Below are 9,880 nucleotides of genomic sequence, written 5' to 3' on the forward strand. Positions count from 1 at the left end.
CTCCCTTTGCCTTCTCCTTCTTGCAGCGCAGCTCCCCAAGGAAACGTGTTAGCAAAGGTGGCATCTGGGATCCACCAGGCACTGCAGAGATACCTGGGATGAGATCGTGGCACCACAGGGATGGGGGGCGGGATGCCCGAAGTCCCACTGGGACCCCAGACCAGGTCATGGAATGGCAGCAGGGGGGAACTGTGGTGGGGTTTGGCCTCAGATGGAGACGGGAGCCGCACTGGCCATTTTTTGGGAGCTGCATGGGACAAGGCAAGGCACACGGAGGTTTCCCCAGTCTGTGTGCATCGATCCCTGAAAACCAGAGAGGTTTTTTCTCTCTGTCCATTTACTTCCCCTCCCAACCACACGCGAGCATCCAAGGGATCACCAGGCCCTCTGCTGTCCTCCACGGGAAGCGTTCCTGGAGCCCTTCCACTCACCTCCACCTCAGCCGCGGTTCACCCATCTGCTGAGGGGCCCTGGGGACACGCCCGTGCTCCCCTCTCGGGGTCTCCTCCCTGCACACAGCTCAGGAGGTCCGTCCTCTGTGTCAGCGCTCCTTCGCCTGGGATCTGAGCCCTGCCGTGCTGGGAGCTGCAGGCACAGGTGACACTTTTACTGCCCCCTTGAGCCCTGGGCTCTCCCTTGTGCTTTTTGTCCTGGGCAGGGATCCGGGGCTCTGCAATGCCCTGTCTTGCTGCCCATGCTGGCAGCAAATCCCTGGGGAGTGAGGGGGAAGTTGGGGGGTATTTCCAGCTGCTCTCCATCTCCCTGTTCATCAGGAAGCCGCTTTTTGTTCCCCTTCTGTGGGGCAAAGGAAGACAGAAGTCTCTACTCCCCCTACAGACTCTCTGCAAACAAGAATCACCTACCTGCTCTCACAGCTTCAGATTAGGTTCTAAAAGATGGCCCCAACCAGCTGTTTCCTCATAGAAAAACAAGATGGCAAGGTAAAACTATCAGGAATGGGGGCTCCAGACACACTCCCTGCCCAGCACTGGGGCTCACACCCATTTCCCTCGCCCAGGAAAGGCTCTGCTGATAGTCAGCCGGTACCTGCACTTTTGTTCTTCTCCCCAGGTGACTCTGGGGAAGCTCTGACTGTGCCCTGGGGGTCAGTATTGTTGTGTCCATGACACTGTGCCCAGTGTGGTGTGTGGCACACGAGCCTGGCAATGTCCAGCAGCCCCAAGGGGGCCATGATCCAGCAGCAGCAGGAAAACCTCCCTGGTGAACCCCCAGAGGATGCTACACCTTCTCCTGGACCATTTGCCGTCACTGCCTTCCCCAAACCTGCCTTCAGTAGTGGTCAGAGTCACAGCATAACCATGTCCTGCTTCCCTGGCCTGCAGACGTGGGGTCCTCTTGCACAGAGGGGCCTCCCAATGCCACAGGCATCGCTGCCAATTCCCCCAGAAAGGCTGTGACATCTATCCCCTCTGGTCCTCTCCTTGAACCGTGGGGAGCAAGTGTCCCTGTCCCTTTAGGGCTTGGTTGATGCCAGCAGCAGGTCATCCTGGTGGTGGCCACTCTACACTGGTGGTCACCACTCCTCCCTGGTGGTCACTACTCATCCCTGGTGGTCTAGTGGTCAGGATTCGGCACTCTCACTGCCGCGGTCTGGGTTCGATTCCCAGCCAGGGAAGGGACTCCTGCAGCCACCACAGGTCCCAATCTTTTCCTGGGTGGCTGTGCTGTCCTGGAGCAGCTCCTGGGGTTCAGTTCAGGGTTCAGAAGCTCCCAGTGTATGGGACTGGGTCAGGGCAGGATGAATTTTGGGGGATGGCAGCAGCTTCCTGTCCTCCCACTGCCATCAGGCTGCACCTGCCAGTGGGGTGATACCCCTGTGGTGGGGTGTAGGAGCAGGGCGTGACAGGGATGTAGGGAGCTCACGAGGCAGTGCCCCGATACCTCCCTGGGGAGGGGTTTTACACTGATGCAACACTGGGGGCTGTGATGGTTTATGTCCCCTTCCAATGCCATGGCCAGGGTCAGGCCCCATTTCTCCTGAATGCTTTATTGTGCCAGTCGGGAGTTGTTGGAAGGAAGGGAATTGGCATGATAAAAAACATTACCCCACCTCCACAGGATCTGCTTCTTATCAGCCTTTGCCCTTACCTCTTGAACACACTCAAGACATTAATCTCTGACTATCAGGGACATAATAAATCACAGGGCCCAAGCAGCTTGTTCAAACAAAGCTCAGTCTATCACTGCAGAGTGACACAGCTGCAGGGAGCAGGGTGACACAGCTGTAGGGAGCAGGATGACACGGATTTTGGGAGCAGGGTGACATGGCTGCAGTGAGCAGGGTGACACAGCTGTAGGGAGCAGGGTGACACAGCTGCAAGGGAGCAGGGTGACACGCCTTATGGGAACAGGGTGACACAGCTGCAGGGAGCAGGGTGACACAGCTGCAGTGAGCAGGGTGACACAGCTGCAGGGAGCAGGGTGACACAGCTGCAGGGAGCAGGGTGACACAACTGCAATGAGCAGGGTGACATGGCTTTTGGGAACAGGGTGATGGGCTGCAGGGAGCAGGGTGACACATTTATAGAAAGCAGGGTGACACAGTTCTAGGGAGCAGTGTGACACTTCTGTAAGGGAGCAGGATGACAGGAGGTAGAAAGCAGGGTGACACATCTGTAGGGAGCAGGGTGACACAGCTGTAGGGAACAGGGTGACACAGCTGTAGGGAGCAGTGTCACACAGCTGTAGGGAGCAGTGTCACACAGCTGTAGGGAACAGGGTGACACAGCTGTAGGGAGCAGTGTGACACAGCTGTATGGGGGGGGGGGGGGGGGAACATGCTATTGCAGGATTTCTTCCTGTGGTAAGAAGAGGTGCAGGGTTGCGCCCCTGAACACCCTCCTGACCATCTCCTAAAGGTAAAGAGTCCCTGGAGACCAGGGCCAGGACAGGAACACAGGGGTCCCTTGAGGGGGTGTGACTGCCCTGTGTCCGTCTGTCCCTCCTGGGGCCAGGGAGACAGGGACTGACAGTAAAACTCCCGCTGTGAGCAGGACTTGAACCTGCGCAGGGAAACCCCATTGGATTTCAAGTCCAACGCCTTCACCACTCGGCCATCACAGCAGCTTGTCTGGCCTGTCTCCGCAGGAGCCCCTGGCTGTAACCCTGCCCAGGGACACAGCAGGACCTGGTCCCACCCTGGAGGTGGATTCTGCCGTCCCTGCTGCACGTCCAGCTTGGGGACTGCTGCTCCTGCTGCCACCTGCCCTGCACAGAGCATCCCAGGAGTGCAGGGAACCAGAACTGGACACTGGCCACAACGTCAGTGGTGATGACATGGGGGATGGACATGGTGGGAGATCTGTGTCCTGTCTCCTCTTCTTGTATCCAACAGGAAACTTGTCCCAGGACAACTGTCCCCAGTCTCCTTTTCTGGCCTGGGGACATCCCAGCCTTCTCCATCCCCTCTTCCTACAATATCCCTATTTTTGCCTCTGTGACAGCATGTCCAGACACGGCTTTCAGAGGCAGCCTGAGCCATGGATCTGGCAGGTTCTGTCCTGCAGCTGGGAGAAGATGTTTCAGGCTTGTGTGGTTCTCACCAGGTTGCTGCCTGCATTTGGGCTTTTGGAGCAGGGGATTTGGAGAAAGGATGAAAAGGTGGCTGTTAAGAGGAAATCCTTGCTGAGCAAGGTCTGGTAGTGACTTGGCCTCTCCTTTGGAGCATAAATCCAATTTGGAGGGCACTCCTAGAAGCACTATCCTTGGAGCTGGCTTTGGGACTCATCCGGAGACATCCAAAGCCCTCCCTGGGTTCCTGGAATTGTGTCCAAGAGCTGTGCAAGTGCTTCTCTATGTTGCTGGCACTCCATGCCCCTCCCATGGGGATCTATTAGCAGAGACGTGCACATTACCAGACCCCAAAATGGGGTCTGGAGTGGTCCACCATGATATCAAAAGGATGGGAGGGTCTAGACCCCAATGGAGGGACCTGGAGAGAATCAGAGTGGGAGCAGAGTGTCCTGGAGAGGAGGGGCACCATAACAGAGGAGGTTGGAGGAGACCAGACCTGAAAAGAGAGGTCTGAGGGGGTTAAGGAGGTTGAAAGGTGTGGTCTGGAGAGCTCCAACAGCAGGGTCTGGAGGAGACTGGAGGACACCATATCCCCCAACTGTTTTTGCAACCCAGCTGGACTCACACTTTCATTGCACTGGTCGAAATTGCCCCAATATTCCTCTGAATCTTTCATCTTGTTGACTTTTTTCCTTATCTAATCTTGTGTCGTTGGCAGTGAACACCTATTTTCATCCACAATTCTTGTCATATTTACAGACAAAACAGTCTTGCCTGATAAAAAGAACGGGATGTGTTTACAAAAAAGTCTGAGTTCAACAGAGAGCTGACAGCTCTTCTCTTGTAACAAATGGCACTTTACAGTGTTACGCAATAGGGGAAACCACAAGGTGTGTCATGAGGCAGAGGTTCTAAATCAAGGAAATGTTCAGACTCTCGTTTTCACCCTTTGATCTTCCAAGTTTCAGTGATCTTCCAAAACAGTGACAGCCCTGCCCGAGCACCGGCTTTGCTGGACCCAGCACACAGCGCTCACCATTCCTGAGGAGAGGGAATGGTCTCAAGTTGTGCCAGGGGAGGTTTAAGTTGGATATTAGGAAAAATTCCTGCACTGAAAGGGTGGTCAGGCACGAGAACAAGTTGCCCAGGGCAGTGGTGGAATCACCATCCCCGGAATTGCTCAAAAAACCCTGGAGATGTGGCACTTGAGGACATGGGTTAGTGGTGGCCTTGGCAGTACTGGGGGAATAGTTGGATTCAATTGTCTGAAAGGGCTTTTCCAACCGAAATGATTTGGTGATTCCTTGATTCACTGTTCCCTCCCATCACTTGCTGCAGTGTTAAAGACACTGCTCTCACCATAAACCAGCATGTCACTGGTTGCAATGTGAGGGCATTGGATGATCCAGAGGGGCCTTGGAACACCAGGGAACCCCTGCAAGCTCTGTCCATACAGACATTCCTTCACAGGGTTAAGCATTGCATCAAGCCACAAAATCTGTGATCCTTTCTTGCTTCTATTCACATATTCAGCCTCTTAAGAATTTAAGCTGCAGTCCTGGAGGAAGCATCCGTGGCAGTGGATGGCTCCCATATCTCCCAGCTGTGGGACACAATGAAAACTGCAGTGGGATCTAAAGCTTCTTCCACTCTCTTTGCTTAAATAAATCTCTGGAGTATTTGAAGCCGTGTGTTCTTGCAGTGACTTCCAGGGGCCTGCCAACTTGTGCTGTGTCCCATATTTCCAGATAAGATGGGAACTGATTCCAGAGCAGGAAGATACAAGGAAAATGGAGAAGCCATCCTCCTGTGTTCTGCCTTCTAGTCCTGCCAGCCCCATCTCCAGAGAAGCCATCTCCCACTTTCCAGCCTGAGCATGGGTTCACAGTCTGAAAGAGAAGTGGAAGGGGTGGAAGAAAGGTTTACTAAAAGATGGGGCAGGAAGAAGTTTGTTGAGTCTTTAGAGGAGGGCTTCCAAAAGAGGTGATAATGTCACTCCTGGGCATCACACAGCTGGAAACACCCCTGAACACCTCAGTGATGCTGTGGTGCCACCTCCTGAGCATCCCTTGCTGTTGCTGTCACTTATCCATGAAGGGTTAAAGTTCTCTTTTAGTGTGGCAGCCTTTCTGTTTTTAAAGCTGGACAATCTGGTTTTGTTAAATGTCACCCTTGTGCTCCTGGGAAGTTTTCGTCCTCTACTTGCCCTACAATTTCTGTGCTGTAACTTATCACTTCTCACTTTTATCTGTTTCATTCTGCTCACTCCATCCCTTTATAAGCTCTGCCTTTCATCTATTGGAGCAGAAGATGCACTGGAGACAGTTCTGTAAACCTGTGCCCTGGACAAGGACAGCTTGGCTTGTACAGGCTATTGGCTCTCAATTTGTAAATAAATCCACAGTTTGAAATATAGGAAAAATACACCATTGGCAGGTGAAGAGGAAACTTTGTACATTTGAAGTTGTACCTAAGTTAAGTCCTTAATCATTATTAAACTTGAGGCATCATGGTTCACACCTGGGATTTAAATGTGTCTCTGTCATCCAAGGCCAGGTTAAATGGGGCTTGGAGCAATCTGGTCTAGTGGAAAGTGTCCCTGCCCACGGGATGGGGTGGAATGAAATGAGCTTTACAGTCCCTTCCAAACCAAACCAGTCTGGGATTCTGTGATTCTATGATTTCTATGGAAACAAAGCTGAAAGAGCTTGCAGGAATATCAGAGGTGTCAAATGAGGAAGAGGAGGATGCTGCCTTTTGCCATTAGGGTGGTAAATAGGAATGCAATAATGAGCTCTTTCTTTTGTTTGTGTTGTTGGAGTTTAATGACCTTGTTCCTATGCCTACTGCTTAGTCACATTTATAGCAAACACCATCAGTGTTTTACACAGCTCTGGGTTTATACTGGGATTTACTGGTGAAGATCTGCAGCCTGAACAGGACTGAGAAGTAATGTTAACAATACCAAGAACCTGAGAGAAAAGAAATCTGCATCTTCTCAAGATAGGGGAGATCTGTTGCTTGGTCAGATAACTCATGGATAATTATTGCCCCGGTTGCCTGGAAGCCTTGTACATCGCTGAGTGTACATCGGCCTTGGTGAGCAGGATACCCTGGGCTCTCTGGAGGCTCCAAAGATTGCACTGGAACACCACAAATCCCAGCTGGAGGTGACATGGTACTGCTTGCCTGACATGTGAAAGCCTTGGGAACAGCACTTACACCCCAGTAACAGACAGGACATGTAAAGTGAAGGCAACCTTTGCCTCGCAGGGGACTGGAGCCATGGGAGCAGTGTGGGGCCACCTGCCCACAAGGACGTGTGTCCTCGAGGGTGAACAGAGTCCCTGTCCAAGGGCAGTGGGGGTCACCAGCCTGCCAGTGAGGTATAAAGGACAATTCCTTGTCTGACCGTCCAGGAGCCACCCTGCCAGTCCCACTGGCACCGCCTGAGCTGGGACTGAGGTCCCTTCTCAGCCATGGCTCCAGTGACCCCACTTGAGTGCTCACACCCCTCACATTTGCCCAGTCAGACCAGGTTTCCTCACTAGCTCGACCCCAGGTTTCCCACAGGAGAGTCACAGATGTCTGGATGCTCAAAATATTTTCATCTTGGTGTAACAACAGAATAACAGCTCGAGTTGGTGCCTCTGAGCGCGGATCCAAACAAAGGAAACCCTGGGCTGTTATACCCCTGCAGTCCAAGCACAGGAAAGTCTGGAGCCATCGGCTCCTGCCATGTCTCGGAGTGCCCCTCACCTGGCTGTGAGGGGTCCCGTTTCCCCTCTGCTGGGAAGGGGCCCCAGCTCAGGTGGTGCTGCTGGGACTGCCAGGGTGGCTCCTGCCTGGTCAGACAGGGAAGTTTCCTTAAGAGTCACTAATGGCAAAGATACTTGTCACAAACACAAAAAAAGTAGCAAAGTCACCCAGCAGGCACCTGGACTTCTGCCCACACACGTTTTGCAAGGAAAGCTGGATAGATAAGGTGGAGCACCTGGCAGGGTGGTCAGAGTCCCTTTGGTGCTGGGGGCCACCTTCTGCTTTGGCTTCAAACTTCTCTTTAGGGGAGAAATATTGACTTTGCATTTTCAGTTTCTGAAAACCTGGCCTTCGTGCATCTTTCTTTTTCTTTCCTTTTTTTCCCCCCACAGATTTAAAATGGCATCTTTTTAGTAGCAGTTTCCTTTATCATACATGCTTTTCTTTTATTTATTTTGGTTTAATAAGAGCTGTGAAAATATTTAAACAGTAGGAAGGATTGACTCCATAATCCTGGGAGGTTTACAAGGCTGATTGATGGCAAGAAAAATCAGCATTGTCTTTTGTTATCAGCGTCACCAATGTTCAAAGGATTAAATTATTTCTACTACCTTCCCATTAGTCCACTGAAGTACTGTCCTTTTCCCTCTTGCATATCATGGAATCATAGAAGGATTTGGGTTGGAAGGGACCCTGAAGTTCATCCCATCCCACCCCTGCCATGGGCAGGGACACCTCCCACTGTCCCAGGCTGCTCCAAGCCCCAATGTCCAGCCTGGCCTTGGGCACTGCCAGGGATCCAGGGGCAGCCCCAGCTGCTCTGGGCACCCTGTGCCAGGGCCTGCCCACCCTCACAGAAGAATTTGCTCCTAACCATCTGTCATAATTCACATTGAAATGAATTACATCATTTGGCCCAAGACTTGGCTCCTTTCTAAGAATTTGCCCAGATACAACTTTGGGATTGTCCATATTCCTGCCCATGTGATTTTGCTGGAGACAGCTTGACCCTGCTCTGTGTTACTGCCTCATTCCTTGTCCAGTCTGTGTCATCCCCAATAATCAGCAATTATTTTATAGGAATTTCCAAATCCCTGATGGGACACAACTTTGTTTTCCTGGACACAGATAGTGGCAGGCCCACCATTCACACATGCTCTGTGTGGATGCTGGGATGTTCCACAAATGCATGCTGGCAAAATGATCCATTTCTGGCTTCCCAAACCTTCAGAGCTGTCAACCAACAAGGAAAAAGAAGCCAAATTTCACCATGATCTTTTACCATCATAAAGTTAAGCTAATCTCTTTCACTTGCAGGTAAGAAATGCATGTCTTCATTCCTTTTTTTACTGATTTTTCAAGAAGGAAGTCGGAAGGACTGGAGATGTGTGCACTTTCTAGATCATTCCAGGAAAGCAAACCAGCAGATATTTCCTCTTGGCTCAATCTGGTCCCATTTTTTTGGCCACACCCATCTTAGACCCGACTAATTTCTGCCCCAGTGCAGGTGTATAAAGGACTGACTTATTTCCCAGCCCTGCCAGTGCTGCAGAGATGGCAGGTAAGATCAATGCATTTTCATTTTATAGCTGTATTTGATATTTCTGGTGTGGATATTGGTGCATTCCATGGGTGAACCCAAGGAGATGGGAGGCATAGTGCAGTGTTGGGAGCTGGTGGTACTTCATTCCTCCTTCTCCCCTGATATGTATTTAATTTATTGTGAGAAGTGAGCAAAGACAGTCTGATTTATGCCTCATGCAGAAATATCCTGCAATATAAGGTTGCAAGGAATAAGCAGCTTTCAATCCCCAAGAAGATGGTCCAAGAATTTTCATGGAATTTAAAGTTAAGATAGCCTCTCCCACTGTGAGAAATCTGTTAGTTCTTCCAAATTTTGTCTCTGTCTCATTCTAAATAGCTAAAATGTTGGCTAAATTACTTAAAATAGATCTAGTTGCAACCTTTGGGTGAAAAATCTCCATTCAGGGAAGGTACTGTGCCACAGGGGGAGACACTGGTGGAACAGATCATGCACATTTCTGCTGTTAATGTGAAACAGGAATAGAGACGAATTTCAGGGAGCAGCAGGAGGACTGGCAGGGGTGGTTGAAAGACTGATGATAGATGTGGCAGCTTGTTTTGTTCAACATCAGGACAGAGGGGGCAGAGAGGGATGTGTGGGGTCAGGCTCCTTTCCACCAGCTGCTTGTGGACATTGCCAAAGACAGGACACCAGGACACCGCCCTCTTCCAACTCACCTTCCCAATATTCTCCATCACTGAGGCTGGACTGTACCTGTCTTCCTGTTCCTTGGCAGCTACTCAGCCCGCTTTGCTGAGGGTCCCACCACTCAGAGATGTCCTGGTGTCCTGCCAACACCTGCAGCCACAGCCACAGCCCGAGTCCCACCGACAGATTCCTGAATCCTGAAAGAGATATTGAAACCAAACGTCAATCTGTTCTGACCCCTCAGTGAAGCCCTGTCCATTGAGGATTTTATGTTGCATTTCTCTCTAGGCACAAACCCAAGGATGACTCTCCTGGGATCCATCATCACCCTCTGTGCAGTTGGAGCAATGGGCT

This window comes from Coloeus monedula, assembly GCF_965178545.1.
Source record: "Coloeus monedula genome assembly, chromosome: 20".
Taxonomy (NCBI): Eukaryota; Metazoa; Chordata; class Aves; order Passeriformes; family Corvidae; genus Coloeus; species Coloeus monedula.